The sequence below is a fragment of the Oncorhynchus mykiss genome, chromosome 9 (assembly GCF_013265735.2).
Source record: "Oncorhynchus mykiss isolate Arlee chromosome 9, USDA_OmykA_1.1, whole genome shotgun sequence".
NCBI lineage: Eukaryota > Metazoa > Chordata > Actinopteri > Salmoniformes > Salmonidae > Oncorhynchus > Oncorhynchus mykiss.
In genome coordinates, this window is record NC_048573.1 from 40,499,851 (window position 1) to 40,518,694 (window position 18,844).

The window sequence follows — 18,844 nt, forward strand, 5'->3', positions numbered from 1 at the left end:
TTTTCCACATTGTGTTACATTACGACTTATTCTAAAATGGATTAAATCACTTTTTCCCCTCATCTACACACAATAGCCCATAATGATAAAGCAAAAACAGGTTTTTAGACATTTTAGCAAATGTATTCAAATAAAAAACTGAAATATCACATTTACATAAGTATTCAGACCCTTTACTCAATACTTTGTTGATTGGGTTCAAGTCCAGGTTCTGGCTAGGCCACTCATGCAATCATGCAGCGCATTTTACAGCCAGCAAGCAGTTCAGCAGGTACACCGGCGGGCCCCGGGGGCAATACATTTATAAAACCTTGACTTGGAAGAGTTCCAGTGTTGGATAGCCATAGCCAGCTAGCTAACATAGCATCTATCTCTGTTTGAGCTGGGTGTTTGAGTAGGGTAAACTAGCTAGCTGCACTCACTAGCAAGTGAAAGTGGGGAAAAAATACAGTGTGGTGCCTGCTGTTGAGGCTACGGTAGACTTTCATTGCAAAACAGTCTGTTTAATGAATGATTTGGTGACGTGAATATATTTAGTACAGTTTTATCTAAAAAGGATAACTTTTTGAATGTTTCACTATTTTTATGGAATTCACTGAGGAGGATGGTCCTCCTTTTCCTCCTCTGAGGAGCCTCCACTACACCAAAACAGGCAGATATTTCAGGAGGTCTTTTCAAACAGCTCTTACACTAAAATGGCATTATCATAATTCTAACAATTTCAGAGTATTATTCCAACCTCATAGTGCGGAAATATACACTGAGTACACCAACCATTAGGTATAATTTCTGTGTATTGAGTTGCCAACCCATAGCAGCCTCAATTCGCCGGGGCATGGACTCTACAAGGTGTCGAAAGCGTGCCACAGGAATGCTGGTCCATGTTGACTCCAATTGCGTCAAGTTGGCTCCATATCCTTTGGGTGGTGGACCATTCTTGATACACACGGGAAACTGTTGAGCGTGAAAAACCCAGCAGCGTGGCAGTTCTTGAAACAAACCGGTGCGCCTGGCACCTACTACCATACTCTGTTCAAAGGCACTTCAATCTTTTGTCTGGCCCATTCACCTTCTGAATGGCACACATACACACATACAAAAAATGTCTCAATTTGCCTCAAGGCTTAGAAATCCTTCTTTAACTTGTCTCCTCCCCTCCATCTACACTGATTGAAGTGGTGTTGTCAATAAGGGATCCTAGCTTTCACCTGGATTCACCTGGTCAGTCTGTAATGGAAAGAGCAGGTGTTCCTACTGCTGTATATAAAACACAGAAAAATAATGTTTTGGACTGCATTAGGCCTTTAACGTCTGTTTAGGAGTGGACAGCCCTGGAGATAAACTACTGACCAGGACTAATTAGAGGAGAGGAAATATGTATTGTGGGAGAGAAGAGTTTGGACTTACCCAATTGGAAGCTACTTTCAGAAGGTTATGAAAAGGAGGGTAGTTGGGTGGTGGTGGTGGTGGTGGGATGGTGTAGAGGTGGGGGAAAGGAAGTAGGACGAGTAGCACAAGGTGGAGGAAGAGGGGATCGTAAAAAAGAGCGGAGTAGTGGAGAGGAGGTGTAGCGTGTCAGTATAGGAGATCTACAGGGAGAGGGGGGGCGAGAAGGAGGGCTAAACTCTGGTCTGGCTGATTCCTGGTTCCTGGTGCGTCCTCGCCCCGGGAGCACCGCCCGGACCACAGCACAGGGAACTCTTTGTCCCCTTTCCCAGATCATTGTGTTTTCCAACTCCCAGAGAAAATGATCTGGACTGCCTGGTCTGTGGTGGGCTCAAATGTCGGAATGTCAAGGGTCTCCCAGACACCCGTTTATCCATGTATGCCTAGAATCATGTGGAGGCACAATCAGGCTCTCGGGAACTGCACATACACACGCATTCTAAAAGTCTTGCTCTCTCCCTCTCTCTCACACACACACACACCTGTATTTCAGATTTCCATCATCCTCTTTTTGAGAACACACACATCCAGTCCAGGAGGAAGCTGTTGACCACCTGCGTGATTTCTCAGAGACACAGCTGTGGAATGGCCAAAGCTGTAAAAGCCTGGAGGGTCTTTGATGGCACTAACACTCTACTAACTCAGCTAAACACAATCTGGCTACAAAGACCTTTAGGGTGGGAATGTGAACCCACAAGGTCACAGCTGGTCAACTTTACACTCCGAAGTCTTTCCTCTGATTTCTGTTTCATCCCAAAAAATGGAACCCTATTCCCTTGTGCACTACTTGGACCAGAGTCCAATAGGCCCCGGTCAGAGTAGTGCACCGTAAAAAGAATAGGGACACTACCTTGCTCTCACAGCAACCACAGACACGTATCCCAAAACGTTCATACTGTAGCTACCACGTTATTGTTACTTCTGTAGGTTTCTGTCAGTTCAATAGCGATATTATGGCTGTGAGCTATAAAGAGAGTCTCCTCTCCTCCGCGGTCGCTACATGAATCATTCATGACGAGTTCTATCTGAGATTCTGAGACGGCTCCTCTCTCTCCTTCTCACTGGCCAGTCCTGGGCCTTTGTAAGGGAGAGACGGCGAGGGTAGTGTTTGATGTGTAAAATGCAAGCCTTTTTAAGTCCAGACGTTAAATATTCATATAGGAGGCAAACATGAGTCCTGGAGAGGATGGTACTTTAGGGAGAGAGAATGAGGAAGGAATGCCCTTGGTAAAGTTTGTGTGGGGTGGAAAGAGGGTAAACGGTAGGCATAAACATGTCAACCAATGACGGGGGATAATAGCTGTACACGTGTCTTTTTCATACAACGCTTGGGATGTGGGATGTTATCGGGCAGCTATACAGTGTGAGACTTCCCTCTGTGCCTCTTTCAATACACCCTCACTCACTGACTACGGTGGCAGAAAGAAGTCAAGCGTACCTGAGACCTTTGTGTGTTTCATGAGTGTCTGAGAGTCTATAGCAGGCCTCTCCAATCCTGTTCCCGCAAAGCTACTGTCCTGTAGGTTTTGACTCAAACCGGCAGGCAGGCAGACAGACGGACGGACGGACGGACGGACGGACGGACGGACGGACGGACGGACGGACGGACAGACAGACAGACAGACAGACAGACATCAGTGTTGACGACGGACTGCTGGGTTGAGAAGTCTGCTTATTGAGGCCCTGAATATATCAACGGAGGGAGAGAGAGAGGGAGGGAGAGCGAAAGGTGGTCGAGAGAAATTGAAAGAGGGAGGGAGTCGGTTGAGACTGGCTCCTTTGTGCAAAGGTTTGGGTGTTGCCGGAGTATTGAGCGGGTACGGTCGAGCTGGATGAAGCGGTACGGGTTGGGTCTGGAGCCATGGGGGACATGTCTGCCTCTGGAACAACAGACCATATTAGGACTAAATCAATCAAACAAGTATTAACAGTTACGGCACGGGTCACACAAAAAACCTCGCAAATCAATTCAGATAAATGAAGCACGATTAGGGATAGCATTGAAAACCCAAAGTAGAATGCGCCTCAAAATACTTCAATTAGCCGTACTGAAGAAAAACGTAGGCCGCCATGGCTGTGTCTGCGTGTGTGGTCGGGATAGAAAGCCATGCTTTTGCTGTGATTGTGTTGATTGGGACGGTGGTGTGACACGTTCACACGCTTACGTCCGAGTTGTGACATCAGTGGTCCTTACAGCTTATCGTCCCCGAGTCTGGTGTCGGATATCGTAGGCCTACTTTGAACGCACGCACGCACGCAAGCACGCACGCACGCACGCACGCACACACACACACACACACACACACACACACACACACACACACGAACACACACACGAACACCTGCTGGTCCAAGCTCTCATGCTCAAGGCCAGGTGTTTCTCCCTGCTCACTATTCTACGACATTGTGTTTGAAAATAGATCCTAGGCCACTCCAAATGTGGTCATGAACCCTGCTGTAAACTCTGCTTATGGGCAAGACCAGCTGCTTGAGTTGTAAGAGCAGCAGGACTCACGTTTAGGTTATCAGCCTTAGTGTGGCCTCTGTCCCCAAGGACCTTGTTGTGTGTGTGTGATAATGAGTACTGTTGACTGGCATTTCTGGCTGGTTCGCTCCACACCCTCTAAAGATGGGCGTCTGCCCGGTCCCAGTGAGACGCCAGCCTGTCGGCAGCGTGTGTACGTCCCTGTAGCAGGTGTGTGTGCGTGTCGTGGTGTATATGTGTCAGATTGGCTAGCTACTGATACTGTGCCGCGCCCCTATGTCTGAGGAGAGATACAGTAAATGAGAGTATAGAATACTGTGAGTGAATGTGTGTGTGTGTGTCTGTGTGTGTGTGTAGTTAATGTGTCGCTGTGGCTCCAAGTTGACTGTGAACAACAAGGTTAATGGTTTACCTCTTGAAAGACTTATAGTGAGACACAGAGACCCAGACCTGGACTCCAACCCAGTGCCAGTCACTTAACTTCCCCTAACTCTTACCCTCAGTCTCAGTCCAACAACTCCAAATGCCACATTTGCCATTTCCACCCTGGAACTACAATGCACATAGAGCCACACAGAGATCACAGCATTCAGTCACTCACACCACTGAGCAGAAACAGAGAGATCAAAGAGCCACATGTAGCAAATTAACATGTGGGACCTAGGGAGGGTGAAAGAGGGAGGAAATGACAGAAATAGAGGAAGAAAGAGGGAAGGAGAGCGAGAAGGAGCGGGGGAGGACTTTACCTCTGGACCATGAGAGAGAGGGAGAGAGAGAGAGAGAGAGAAAGAGGGAGAGAGAGAGAGAGAGAGAGAGAGAGAGAGAGAGAGAGAGAGAGAGAGAGAGAGAGAGAGAGAGAGAGAGAGAGAGAGAGAGAGAGATCGAGAGAGAGAAACGTTGAGCAGTGGGAGAGTGAAAGAGTATCAGTCAAAGAAAGATCCAAAAGGCTGAAAGGGAGAGAGAGCGAAAGATTGTCTGAGAGAGCCTCTTTGCGCTGTCCCACCCCCTGACTGGTCTTCGCCTCCCCTACAGTCCTGAGAAGCCAGCCCCGAACAGAGAGAGAGAAAGAAAAAAGAAAGGAGAAGAGAGAAAAAGAGAGGGGACACACACTAGCTCAGGACTCTGGAATTCGAAACCTTTGGAGCAACACACACACACACACACACTTACACACACATACACACTCATGCACGGTCTCTGTGGTGATTTGGATCGTTCACAGCGGGAATAACTCTGAGAGATCGAGAGAGAGAGAGAGTGTGTGAGAGAGAGAGAGAGCGAGAGAGAGCGGGAGAGATTCTTTCTACATTTCTTTACTCTGGACTCTACTGCTACACCATGGCACCTGTCACGGGCAGAGAATCACGGACCTAGGAGCGCCACATTGCCAGGAACACACAGATAGCAAGACAGTACAAAGGTAAGACATTCCCTTCCTTTAATTCCCTGTGGGAGGGGGGGGGGGGGGGGTTGTTTATCATAGTTATCTGTGCAATTTAAAGTGTCTGTTATCTGAACAGTTGTTGGAAGCTGAGTGTGTGTGTGGTTGTTTGTGTGAGTGTGAGTGGACGGGTCAGTGTACTGGTGGGTGATTTATAGACGTATGGCTGCCCTGCTCATAGCCAAGTGGTGCTTTTTGCACAAAGATCAAGTCAGTCCCAGTAAAAGTAAACACATTTAGTACAGATTTCCAGTTGCCTGTTCAGGTTATTTCTTATGAGAGTGACCAGCGGAACAAAAAAGAGAATAATCTCTCAACACCTGAAATCCAGTACACCCCACTTCTCCCTCCCCCTATCCCTCCCTCCCCCCCGTCCCTCCGTCCCTACCCATCCCTCCACACGCTGTCACTTTAATCTCATTTAGCTCGGGCTTTTCTCTCCTTTCTGCACGTTTTGTAAAGGGCTCGTTTGAACGAAGGGAGCTTATTCCTCTCTTTCTCTGCCTCTCTAAAGTAGCGCAGAGTACATTCAGGCAGCTAATATCTGAAACAGATCTGCTTTATCTGTGATCTCCAATAATCCCACAGGGACCTTCGCCCTTTTAACCCAGTGTCCTTGGTACTCAAAGACCACATCTCCCCCTGAATATTTGACTGAACATTCTGGAGCACTTGAGCTAAACGGTAGACTCTGTACTTGTGTCTCTTTGGAGGTATCTACTGTAGATCTATGTGGTTTGTGTCAGTCTCTCTCTCTCTCTCTCTCTCTCTCTCTCTCTCTCTCTCTCTCTCTCTCGTTCTCTCTCTGTCTCTGCTTTTGTCTGTCCTTGAGGTGCTGTGTGAGTGCGGGCCATCACTTTGGAGGTCCGGACCTGTGTAATTTATTTTATTTTATTGCATTCCTTTTATGTGTGTGTGTGTGTGTGTGTGTGTGTGTGTAGGTGTGTGTGTGTGTGTGTGTGTGTGTGTGTGTGTGTGTGTGTAAATACATAAGGTGCAATATTAAAACTTGGTTGTGAATCAGCAGTTTTCCTCTTGACAGTCACTCAATTAGCCCATGTTAGTTAAAACATTTTAGATTGGTTAATTAGTCTAGTTAGTCTAGCCAGAAATCTAAACTTCTCGTAAACATGGCCAAATTACCAACCAATTTTGTTAGTCACTGTCACGATCGTTGTTGGAAACGTGCAGCGTGATCTGGGTTCCGCATATTTTATTTGTGAAACGTACAAAAACAATAAACAGCAAACGAAACGTGAAGCTATGGCGTGCACATAGGCAACCAACCAATCACAAGATCCCACAAATATCCAGTGGGAAAAGACTGCCTAAATATGATCCCCAATCAGAGACAACGATAGACAGCTGCCTCTGATTGGCCAACATAGAAATACAAAAACTAGAGTACCCACCCTAGTCACACCCGACCTAACCAAATTAGAGAATAAAAGGCTCTCTAAGGTCAGGGCGTGACAGTACCCCTCCCCCCCCCCCGCCCCCCCCCCCCAAAGGTGTGGACTCCGGCCGCAAAACCTGACTCTATAGGAGAGGGTCCGGGTGGGCATCTAGCCTCGGTGGCTCCGGTGCGGGACGTCAGCTTCCATGGCGGCTCTGGTGCGGGGATCGTCGCCGGAGGAACCGGACCGCGGAATGGCCCCCGGAGGAACCGGACCGTGGATCATCGCCAGAGACTCCGGACCATGGATCGTCGCCGGAGGGACCAGACCATGGATCGTTGCCGGAGGAACCGGACCGTAGATCTTCGCCGGAGGAACCGGACCGTGGATCCAGGAGGCTCTGGACTGGGAACCCTCACAGGAGGCTCTGGACTGGGAACCCTCGCAGGTGGCTCCGAACTGGGAATCCTCGCTGGAGGCTCTGGACTGGGAACCCTCACAGGAGGCTCTGGACTTGGAACCCTCACAGGTTGCACCGGACTGGTGACACCACTTCAGGGCGAGTGCGGAGAGCAGGCACAGGATGTACTGGGCTGTGGAGGCGCACTGGAGACCTGGTGCTTAGAACCGGCACAAATTGTACCGGAACAATGACACACTTTGCACGACAAGTGCAGGGAGCTGGCACAGGACGTACCGGGCTGTGGAGGCGCACTGGAGACCTGGTGTGTAGAACCGGCACAAATTGTACCAGAACGGTGACACACACTTCAGGGTGAGTGTGTGGAGGAGACACAGGACATACCGGACTGGGGAGGCGCCCTGGAGGCCAGATGCGTGAAACTGGTGCAGATGACACCGGACTGGTGTCTCGCTTCTCAGCACGCCCGCTCTGCAGCACTCTCATCGCCAACACCTCTCTCCGGAATCTTTCGTTGAGTTCCTCCTTCGACTCCCTGACGGTCTCTGGCTCATTCCTCATTCCTCCACCCCCCAAAAAAACATTTTGGGCTTACTCTGTGGCCGCGAACCTCGGCGTCGTCGCTGTCCTTCCTTCACCGCTTGTGTCTGCTTCCATGGAAGGCTTTCGTCTCCTGCCGTTATCTCTTCCCAAGCAAAGGCCAGCTGTTTCAAGCAGACATTTTCATCCTGTAGCTCTAACTCCCAAAAGTTCTGGGACACTGTAAAGTCCGTGGAGAACAAGTGCACCTCCTCCCAGCTGCCCACTGCACTGAGGCTAGGTAACACGGTCACCACCGATAAATCCATGATTATCGAAAACTTCAACAAGCATTTCTCAACGGCTGACCATGCCTTCCTCCTGGCTACTCAAACCTCGGCCAACAGCTCCACCCTCCCCGCAGCTACTCTCCCAAGCCTCCCCAGCTTCTCTTTTACCCAAATCCAGATAGCAGATGTTCTGAAAGAGCCGCAAAACCTGGACCCGTACATATCAGCTGGGCTTGACAATCTGGACCCTCTATTTCTGAAACTATCCGCCTCCATTGTCGCAAACCCTATTACCAGCCTGTTCAACCTCTCTTTCATATCGTCTGAGATCCCCAAGGACTGGAAAGCTACCCCGGTCATCCCCCTCTTCAAAGGGGGAGACACCCTGGACACAAACTGTTACAGACAGTCCAGGGTGTCTCCCCCTTTGAAGAGGGGGATCCTGCCCTGCCTATCTAAGGTCTTCGAAAGCCAAGTCAACAAACAAGATCACTGACCATCTCGAATCCCACCGTACCTTCTCCGCTCTGCAATCTGTTTTCCGAGCCCGTCACGGGTGCACCTCAGCCGTGATATCATAACCGCCATCGATAAAAGACAGTACTGTGCAGCCGTCTTCATCGACCTGGCCAAGGCTTTCGACTCTGTCAATCACCATATTCTTATCGGCAGACTCAGTAGCCTCGGATTTTCTAATGACTGCCTTGCCTGGTTCTCCAACTACTTTGCAGACAGAGTTCAGTGTGTCAAATCGGAGGGCATGTTGTCCAGTCCTCTGGCAGTCTCTATGGGGGTGCCACAAGGGTTCAATTCTCGGGCCGACTCTTTTCTCTGTATATATCAACGATGTTGCTCTTCCCTGATCCACCTCTACGCAGACGACACCATTCTGTATACTTCTGGCCCTTCCTTGGACACTGTGCTATCTAACCTCCAAACGAGCTTCAATGCCATACAACACTCCTTCCGTGGCCTCCAACTGCTCTTAAACGCTAGTAAAACCAAATGCATGCTTTTCAACCGTTCCCTGCCTGCACCCGCACGCCCGACTAGCATCACCACCCTGGATGGTTCCGACCTAGAATATGTGGACATCTATAAGTACGTAGGTGTCTGGCTAGACTGTAAACTCTCCTTCCAGACTCATATCAAACATCTCCAATCCAAAATCAAATCTAGAATCGGCTTTCTATTTTGCAACAAAGCCTCCTTTACTCACACCGCCAAACTTACCCTATTAAAACTGACTATCCTACCGATCCTCCACTTCGACGATGTCATCTACAAAATGGCTTCCAATACTCTACTCAGCAAACTGGATGCAGTTTATCACAGTGCCATCCGCTTTGTTACTAAAGCACCTTATACCACCCACCACTGCGACCTGTATGCTCTAGTCGGCTGGCCCTCGCTGCATATTCGTCGCCAGATCCACTGGCTCCAGGTCATCTACAAGTCCATGCAAGGTAAAGCTCCGCCTTATCTCAGTTCACTGGTCACAATGGCAACACCCCCCCTAACACGCGCTCCAGCAGGTGTATCTCACTGATCATCCCTAAAGCCAACACCTCATTTGGCCGCCTTTCCTTCCAGTTCTCTGCTGCCTGTGACTGGAACGAATTGCAGAAATCGTTGAAGTTGGAGACTTTTATCTCACCAACTTTAAACATCTGCTATCTGAGCAGCTAACCGTTCGCTGCAGCTGTACATAGTCTATCGTAAATAGTCCACCCAATTTACCTACCTCATCCCCATACTGTTTTTATTTATTTACATTTCTGCTCTTTTGCACACCAGTATCTCTACCTGCACATGACCATCTGATCATTTATCACTCCAGTGTTAATCTGCTAAATTGTAATTATTCGCCTACCTCCTCATGCCTTTTGCACACAATGTATATAGACTCTTTTTTTTCCCTACTGTGTTATTGACTTGTTTATTGTTTACTCCATGTGTAACTCTGTTGCTGTCTGTTCACACTGCTATGCTTTATCTTGGCCAGGTCGCAGTTGTAAATGAGAACTTGTACTCAACTAGCCTACCTGGTTAAATAAAGGTGAAATAAAAAATAAAAAAATAAAAGTCCAGGATATCCTGACCTCCTGGATATCCTACCAGGCCCAGGATACCCTCTCCTCCTAAGCACGCGTGATCTGGGTTCCACATATTTGATTTGTGAAACGTACGAAAACAATAAACAGCAAACAAAACGTGAAGCTATGGCGTGCACACAGGCAACCAGCCAATCACAAGATCCCACAAAAAATATGATAGACAGCTGCCTCTGATTGGGAACCATACCAGGCCAACATAGAAATACAAAAACTAGAGTACCCACCCTAGTCACACCCCGACCTAACCAAATGAGAGAATAAAAGGCTCTCTAAGGTCAGGGCGTGACAGTCACTCTCACTCAGATATCGTATTAGTATGGCATAAATCATGGCGAAACGTGGAGAATTGCAGGAAATTAGCTTTGAAAACTGCAAAACACACCCCACACCCTCAATTCAATAAAAGTCAGACCATCGCTACAGCCCTGCACATCACAGAGAGAGAGAGAGAGAGAGAGAGAGAGAGAGAGAGAGAGAGAGAGAAGGAGGAAAGGAGGGGGACAGAGAAAAAGAGAGAGACTGAGAGGAACAGATGGAGAGGAAGAAAGATAGAAGGTAGCAATGTCAGTTTTCTTTGCTTGAAATATGTACGAGTGCTGCTGCTCTCTTGAAATATAGACTTGTTTTGCTGTTGCAGGAGGGGACTAAAGTTGTTCTCTCGTTCACATAAAAAGCGAAATGCTGTAATCATTCAAATGTTATCAGCTTTTTTTCAATCAAGTCGAATATATATATAACAATACAGGCATTTGATATGATATTCACTCCTGATGAGTGTAAGGTACTCATTCGCGTGCGTGTGTGTGTGTGTGTGTGTACAGTGCATGTAACTCTGTGTCTGCGCACACGTGCATGTGTATGCATGCTCCTCGTGGCAAGCTTGGACAGCCTCGGGTGTAGGTGCAAGCTGGTGACGCTGATATTTGTCTCGGCCACGTACACAAGCTTACAGTGAGTTGCCTCCAAATTGGAGGCTTGCCAAAAACTAGGGCAAAGCAGTTTGCTAGGTACTACTCTGTTTCAGCTGTCGTGGGCAACCTAGCTATTTGGAGAAGGAGGTGCTTTCTGTACCGTTGAGTACCATGCATACAGGGACCTTTGAAATGTTTGGATACTTTTTTGATGGCAATTTGATTGGTGAATTCAAATAAAGTATTTCAAATGTGAGTGTGTGTGTGTGTGTGTGTGCACAGGGCATGTAAACTGTGTGTGTGTGTGTGTGTGTGCACAGGGCATGTAAACTGTGTGTGTGTGTGTGTGTGTGCACAGGGCATGTAAACTGTGTGTGTGTGTGTGTGTGTGTGTGTGTGTGTGTGTGTGTGTGTGTGTGTGTGTGTGTGTGTGTGTGTGTGTGTGTGTGTGTGTGTGTGTGTGTTTGGTGCTCTCTCAGTAGTATTAAGCCATCTGAATGTGCTGTCTCCTGTAGATTTACAGTTCGGTTGACTGCAGAACGAAATTAGATTACCATTTACATAAGCTTCATCATTTGTTTTACCCTGGTTATAATCACATGCTCATCATTTGATTTACCCTGGTTATAATCACATGCTCATCATTTGTTTTACCCTGGTTATAATCACCTGCTCATCCTTTGTTTTACCCTGGTTATAACCACCTGCTCATCATTTGATTTACCCTGGTTATAATCACATGCTCATCATTTGTTTTACCCTGGTTATAATCACATGCTCATCATTTGTTTTACCCTGGTTATAATCACCTGCTCATCCTTTGTTTTACCCTGGTTAAAATCACCTGCTGATCCTTTGTTCTACCCTGGTTATAATCACCTGCTCATCCTTTGTTCTACCCTGGTTAAAATCACCTGCTGATCCTTTGTTCTACCCTGGTTAAAATCACCTGCTCATCCTTTGTTCTACCCTGGTTATAATCACCTGCTCATCCTTTGTTCTACCCTGGTTAAAATCACCTGCTGATCCTTTGTTCTACCCTGGTTAAAATCACCTGCTCATCCTTTGTTTTACCCTGGTTATAATCACCTACTCTTCATTTGATTTACCCTGGTTATAATCACCTGCTCATCCTTTGTTCTACCCTGGTTAAAATCACCTGCTCATCCTTTGTTTTACCCTGGTTATAATCACCTGCTCATCCTTTGTTTTACCCTGGTTATAATCACCTGCTCATCCTTTGTTTTACCCTGGTTATAATCACCTGCTCATCCTTTGTTTTACCCTGGTTATAATCACCTGCTCATCCTTTGTTTTACCCTGGTTATAATCACCTGCTCATCCTTTGTTTTACCCTGGTTATAATCACCTGCTCATCCTTTGTTTTACCCTGGTTAAAATCACCTGCTGATCCTTTGTTCTACCCTGGTTATAATCACCTGCTCATCCTTTGTTCTACCCTGGTTAAAATCACCTGCACATCCTTTGTTCTACCCTGGTTATAATCACCTGCTCATCCTTTGTTTTACCCTGGTTATAATTACCTGCTCATCCTTTGTTCTGCCCTGGTTATAATCACCTGCTCATCCTTTTGATTTACCCTGGTTATAATTACCTGCTCATCCTTTGTTTTACCCTGGTTATAATCACCTGCACATCCTTTGTTTTACCCTGGTTATAATTACCTGCTCATCATTTGTTTTACCCTGATTATAATTACCTGCACATCCTTTGTTTTACCCTGGTTATAATCACCTGCTCATCATTTGATTTACCCTGGTTACAATCACTGTGTAATTAACACAGTCTCATAGGTACAGTAGGATCAGTTTTCCCTGACCACGTGACCTAACCAGGAAAATGTCCTAGTCCTCTAGTAATATGAGATCATCACCACAGTGCAACCATGTGGGGTTCTCCAGTTTCAACTGTTCTGTCTGCGGCTATGGAATCCTGACCTGTTCACCGGACGTGCTTCCTGTCCCAGACCTGCTGTTTTCAACTCTCTAGAGACAGCAGGAGTGGTAGAGTACTTTTAATGATCTGCCATGAAAAGCCAACTGACATAATCTAGGTGCTGACTTGCTGCACCCTCGACAACTACTGTGATTATTATTATTTGTCCCTGCTGGTCATCTATTAACATTTGAACATCTTGCCATGTTCTGTTATAATCTCCACCCGGCACAGCCAGAAGAGGACTGGCCACCCCTCATAGCCTGGTTCCTCTCTAGGTTTCTTCCTAGGTTTTGGCCTTTCTAGGGAGTTTTTCCTAGACAACGTGCTTCTGCACCTGCTTTGCTTGCTGTTTGGGGTTTTAGGCTGTACAGCACTTTGAGATATCAGCTGATGTACGAAGGGCTATATAAATACATTTGATTTGATATTGATTTGATTCACAGTAGCCTGGGGGGGGGGGGGGGGGCAGAGGCCAGAAGGGCCAATCTGAGTTCAGAATCAGAATCTTTAGGGTAAAGACAGCCCAGAACAGTGTTTTAGCATCTTTAGATCTTCCTCTCTCTCTAATATGTATATCAACCATAGCGGCCGGTGTGGACTTCTGTGGGCTCAGTGCGACGGAGTCAAGTGACTTTAACATGGACTTAACAGTCTGGAGTGTAGGGGCGGGTGGATGAGGCGCTCTTTAGCAGGCTGGAGTCACAATACATTCTTGTCTTGGACACTCATGCGTCTTTCCCCTCCTTTCTTCACCTCTGCTTCTTCTATCGTCTGCCTTAACGTGCAGAGCTGTCTGTCACCGCATCGGAGCAGCCCGCCACAACAAATCACTTCCTGTTGAACGCGGAAAGCGTAACAAGGGAGAGCTCGGTTTGCTGTTTTGGAAAGTTTATTGTTTTGAAAGTCTATTGAAAAAGTTTGGTTACTAGCTAGCTACCTTTTGAGTTTGGATCCAGCGACTCAGTTGCTGGGACCGCTACTATCTGTCCAGTCATCCTGCTTACCAAGGCCGAGTCTGAGGAGCTGCTTGGTGTAGCAGCTAGCATATCTGCTAGCTACCTGCATATCAAGCGAGCAGGTTTTTTTGAGGGCGATGTGGCTGGGACCGTGGATTGTCCCGGGCTTGTGGCAACCATCACTTCTGTGTTCCAATGGCACGTTGTGTTAGCTAATCCCAGTTTATCATTTTAAAAGGCTAATTGATCAGAAAACCCTTTTGCAATTATGTTGTCCTGATTAAAGAAGCAATAGAACTGTCCTTCTTTTGACTAGATGAGTATCTGGAGCATCAGCATTTGTGGGTTCGATTACAGGTTAAAAATGTCCAGAAACAAATAACTTTCTTCTGAAACTCGGCAGTCTATTCTTGTTCTGAGAAATGAAGGCTATTCCATGCAAGAAATTGCCAAGAAACTGAAGATCTCGCACCACGCTGTGTACTACTCCCGTCACAGAACAGAGCAAACTGTCTCTAACCAGAATAGAAAGAGGAGTGGGAGGCCCCGGTGTAGAACTGAGCAAGAGGACAAGTACATTAGAGTTTCTAGATAGAGAAACAGACACCTCACAAGTCCTCAACTGGCAGCTTCATTAAATAGTACCCACAAAACACCAGTCTCAACGTCAACAGTGAAGAGGCGACTCCGGGATGCTGGCCTTCTAGGCAGAGTTCCTCTGTCCAGAGTCTTTTACCCATCTCAATCTTTTATTTTTATTGGCCAGTCTGAGATATGGCATTTTCTTTGCAACTCTGCCTAGAAGGCCAGCATCCCGGAATCGCCTCCTCACTGTTGACGTTGAGACGGGTGTTTTGCGACTGTGCCACTTCTTGTTTTTATAAGAAAAAATAATGTGTTGGAAATTTCACACTGTTTGCATAGTCAACTTACACACAGCACTGACACACACACTTACCCCACCAGAGGGGGTCTTTTCACAGTCCCCGGGTCCAGAACAAATCCAAGGAAACATACAGTATTATACAGAGCCATGAGTGCATGGAACTCCCTTCCATCTAATATAGCGCAAGTGAACAGCAAACTTGGTTTAAAAAAAACATCCTGTATGTGGCAGCATCATGTGTGCATGCATCCTGTATGTGGCAGCATCATGTTTGCATGCATCCTGTATGTGGCAGCATCATGTGTGCATGCATCCTGTGTGTGGCAGCATCATGTGTGCATGCATCCTGTATGTGGCAGCATCATGTGTGCATGCATCCTGTATGCGGCAGTGTGTGTGTGTATTTGTGTGTGTTTGTGTGTGTGTTTGTGTGTGTGGTTCAGGCTGCAGGAGAGCATCCATCCCCTCTACCACGTGGAAAAAGCCAGAGGTGAAGGAGAGGAGATGTAGATGGCTTTACAGTAGAAGGTGAGAAAGTAACGAGTCTCCCCCCCCTAGTTATCCCCCACGGCTGTGGGAGAGGGAGATCTCGCCCACCTCGGGGGCTTAGAGAGGGGATTTTGGCTGCTCTGCTGGGTGCCTGCCTGATAACGAAACAGCCACGCCTGCTGTTATGCTGCTGAGCATGTGCATGTGCCTTACCCATCACTCCTCGCCTGTCACACTGGTACCACCAGCCGAAAGGCATACACACATATACTGACAACATACACATACTAATACACACTCATGCTTACACACACACAAATACACACGCACACACATGCATTCACACGCACACGCACATGCGCACACACACACACACACACACACACACACACACACACACACACACACACACACACACTGGCCTACCACAGAGCTGAAGGAGTGTATAAGCGTGCAACTGCATAATTTTTTTATAGTTTGGTGTGCGACAACTCACAGTAAACCTCTCAGTACACGTAGGTAGGAAATGAATGCAGGCTGACACACACACACACACATATGCATGCTCTTGCGGCATGTCTGGTATTTCATTCAGTGAGCCTCACACTATGCAGTTCAATATTTTCCACTCACTATACTCACACCTCTCTAGGATAAGCCCATTCAGCTTCCCCATTCAGGCCTGATATTCCACCCAGTCCTCTCTCTTCTCCTTCCCATCCTGTTGTGGCAGTGCCAGTCAAAGTTACAGCTGTTGGTATTCAGAGGCAAGATTCAAGGGAAGTCAGAGGCATAGGTTTGGTGTCGGGTTGATACAAGAACCATCAGCTGCACCTAGCCATCATAACAGAACAAAGGCCATGAGAGGGAGAGGAGGAGGGGAAAGGGGAAAGGGGAGAGATGAGGGGAGGGTGATGTAGGAACAACAGAGGAGGATAAAGAGGGAAAGAGTGGAGGGAGGGAGAGAAGAGCTGTGAATATGAGAAGAAAACACAGTGGGGTATAGAAGGGGGAATAGAAGATATGAATATGGAAGTAGTGACAAGCAGAGCAGATCTCTTCCATTAATGTGCTCCTTCCTCTTTACTCGTCTTTCCTCTAGCCACCTGTGTTCTCACTCACTGTTGTTCCCCAGATGCTCTGGATCAGAGCCCATGTCCTCCCGCCCTGCCTCTCTCTCTTACTCCTCCTCCCTCTCTCTCAACCACATTCCTCTCCCCTGCCATCAAATAACAATAACGAGGCTATACACAGGGGCTACCGGTACCAAGTCAATGTGCGGGGGTACAGGTTAGTCGAGGTAATTTGTACATGGACGTAGGGGTGAAGTGACTATGCATAGATAATGAACAGCGAGTAGCAGCAGTGTACAAAACAAATAGTCAATGGAAATAGTCCATTTGATTAATTGTTCAGCAGTCTTATGGCTTGGGGGTAGAAGCTGTTAAGGAGCCTTTTGGTTCTAGAGTTGGCGCTCTGGTACCGCTTGCCATGCGGTAGCAGAGAAAACAGTCTATGACTTCTATGACAGTCTATGACAATGTCTCTGACAATTTTCGGGGGCTTTCCTCTGACACCGCCTAGTATATATGTCCTGGATGGCAGGAAGCATGGCCCCAGTGATGTACAGGGTCTTATGCACTACCCTCTGTAGAGCCTTACGGTTAGATGCTGAGCAGTTGCCATACCAGGCGGTGATGCAACCGGTCAGGATACTCTCGATGGTGCAGCTGTAGAACTTTTTGAGGATGTGGGGACCCATGCCAAATATTTTCAGTCTCCTGAGGGGGGAAAAGTGTTGTAGTGCACTCTTAACCACTGTCTTGGTGTGTTTTGGCCATGGTCGTTTGTTGGTGAAGTGGACACCAAGGAACTTGAAACTCTCAACCCGCTCCACTACAACCACGTTGATGTTAAGGTGTTCGGCTCACCTTTTCTTGTAGTCCACGATCAGCTCCTTTGTCTTGCTCACATTGAGGGAGAGGTTGTTGTCCTGGCAACACACTGCCAGGTCTCTGACCTCCTCCCTATAGGCTGTATCATCGTTGTGTAGTCAGCAAACTTAATGATGGTGTTGGAGTAGTGTCAGGTCACGCAGTCATGAGGTGAACAGGGAGTACAGGAGGAGACTAAGTACACACCCCTGAGTGGCCCCAGTGGTGAGGATCAGCGTGGCATACTTGTTGTCATCACCTGGGGGCGGCCCGTCAGGAAGTCCAGGATCCAGTTGCAGAGGAAGGTGTTTAGTCAGGGTCCTTAGCTTAGCAATGAGCTTCGTGGGCAATATGGTGCTGAACTCTGAGCTGTAGTCAATGTACAGCATTCTCACATAGATGTTACTTTTGTCCAGGTGGGAAAGGGCAGTGTGGAGTGCGATTGAGATTGCGTCATCTTTGGATCTGTTGGGGCGTTATATGAATTGGATTGGGTCTAGGGTTTCTGGCATGATAGTGTTGATGTGAGCCATGACCAGCCTTTCAAAGCACTTCATGGCTACTGACTTGAGTGCTACGGGCGGTAATTATTTATTCAGGTTACCTTAATTTCCTTGGGCACAGGGACAGTGGTGGTCTGCTTGAAACATGTAGGTATTACAGACTCGGTCAGGGAGAGGTTGAAAATGTCAGTGAAGACACTTGCCAGTTGGTCCGCTCATGCTTTGAGTACACGTCCTGGTAATTCTTCTGGCCCCGCAGCTTTGTGAATGTTGACCTGTTTAAAGGTCTTGCTCACATCGGCTACCAAGAGTGTGATCACACAGTCATCCAGAACAGCTGGTGCTCTCATGCATGCTTCAGTGTGGCTTGCTTCGAAGCGAACATAAAAGGCATTTAGCTTGCGTCACTGGGCAACTCGCGGCTGGGTTTCCCTCTGTAGTCCATAATAGTTTTCAAGCCTTGCCACATCTGACGAGCATCAGAGCCAGTGTAGTAGGATTCAATCGCGGCAGCTCTAGCCTTTAGCTCGATGTGGATGTTGCCTGTAATCCATGGCTTCTGGTTGGGATATGTACGTACGGTCACTGTGGGGACGACATCAACAATGTACTTATTGATGAAGCTGATGACTGAGGTGGTGCACTCCTCAATCCCATTGGATGAATTCCAGAACATATTCTAGTCTGTGCTATCCAAACAGTCCTGTGTGATGGGGTGTGATTTGTGTGTGTGTGTGTGTGTGTGTGTGTGTGTGTGTGTGTGTGTGTGTGTGTGTGTGTGTGTGTGTGTGTGTGTGTGTGTGTGTGCACGCTCACGCATGTGTTTGTGTGTATGTGTGAGTGCGTTTAAGTGTGAAATGCATTTATATGTGTGTGTGTTAGGGTTAAATAGCGGGAACCCGGTTACCGAGATTTACTGGGATTTACCACCCAAAACCGCTTCCTTATCCCGCGATGAATAACTGCCAGAAACCCGTCAATTATGATAAATTATTCATATGAACAGCATGGAGTGAAATGGAACTGTTAAATTATACTCAATGTCTAAATCTGGCTTCTCTAAGGCCTCTTCATGATGAATCATCAGCTC

The 18,844-nt window shown here is 47.4% G+C and overlaps 1 protein-coding gene across 1 annotated transcript in view; it reads left to right on the plus strand.

Annotated features, from left to right (window-relative positions):
• Window positions 1-4,801: 4,801 nt before the first annotated feature.
• The window catches only part of LOC110532072 (semaphorin-3B), a 69,605-nt gene continuing 55,562 nt past the window's right edge, over window positions 4,802-18,844 (plus strand). Inside the window, exon 1 of the mRNA XM_036987986.1 lies at window positions 4,802-5,351. The gene's annotated coding sequence lies outside the window, so the exon portion shown is untranslated. The remainder of the gene's footprint in view (window positions 5,352-18,844) is intronic.